We start from the raw sequence: 769 nt of genomic DNA, 5'->3' as shown, positions 1-769 counted from the left end.
CTCTGTCGCGAATATTCCTCATGCTATTCAGGTGTTATTGTGTGTTATTCATGTGTTATTGTGCCCTAAAAATATTCTTGGTGTTATAATAACACAATAACACATCAATAACACATGAATAATACATCAATAACACATGAATAACACGCAATAACACATGAATAACACAGGGGGGAATATTCTCCGTGTTACTGCGTCATTTTTTTCTCTGTCGCACGGGATGTTGTGACGTGATTTTATTGGTTATGCACGTTACTACTACGTGGGTAGTACTAATGTAATATTTTTTCTGCTATTAAAGGGAAGGGTTATGAAAGCTCTGCCGCTACTTTCATGTGATTTATGTCACTTTTTGTATTTATCAATAATATTTATGGTGTTTGGGAATTCTCTAAATCTACACTTTTTTTTTATTACTTTTATTAATGATGTATTTAACTATTTAAGCATATGTTTAATTTGGCATTAGTGCAGCCTTAGTGTTCTTTTGTTATATTTGCATAGATACCATATAATTCTTTTATATTTACACTGCTAACGCTTTAATTTTAATTTTAATTTTTATATTTATAATATTTTGATTGTTAGATCAAAAAATATATGGGAAACATATTAGAAAAAATAGAGCGTTCTACTAGGAAGACATTAAGAGAGAGAGAGAGAGCAATAGCCGACAAAATAAAAAAAAGAGTCTTATTCATAATATTGACCCTTATTTATAGGCTTATGTTATAATATTACAGAAATACATATTAGTTTTTCATGTGGT

General features: G+C 29.3%; 1 protein-coding gene across 1 annotated transcript in view; it reads left to right on the top strand.

The window, feature by feature from the left end:
- Positions 1-465, top strand: part of LOC110032785 (naringenin,2-oxoglutarate 3-dioxygenase-like) — a gene marked incomplete in the record, with an annotated part of 2,752 nt that extends 2,287 nt beyond the window's left edge. The window contains 1 exon segment of the mRNA XM_020736541.1: positions 248-465.
- Between the last annotated feature and the right edge of the window lie 304 nt (positions 466-769).

Source organism: Phalaenopsis equestris, unplaced genomic scaffold (assembly GCF_001263595.1).
Source record: "Phalaenopsis equestris unplaced genomic scaffold, ASM126359v1 Scaffold001027, whole genome shotgun sequence".
NCBI lineage: Eukaryota > Viridiplantae > Streptophyta > Magnoliopsida > Asparagales > Orchidaceae > Phalaenopsis > Phalaenopsis equestris.
The sequence above is the reverse complement of the archived record's forward strand: the minus strand, read 5'-3'. Positions and strand labels throughout refer to the sequence as shown.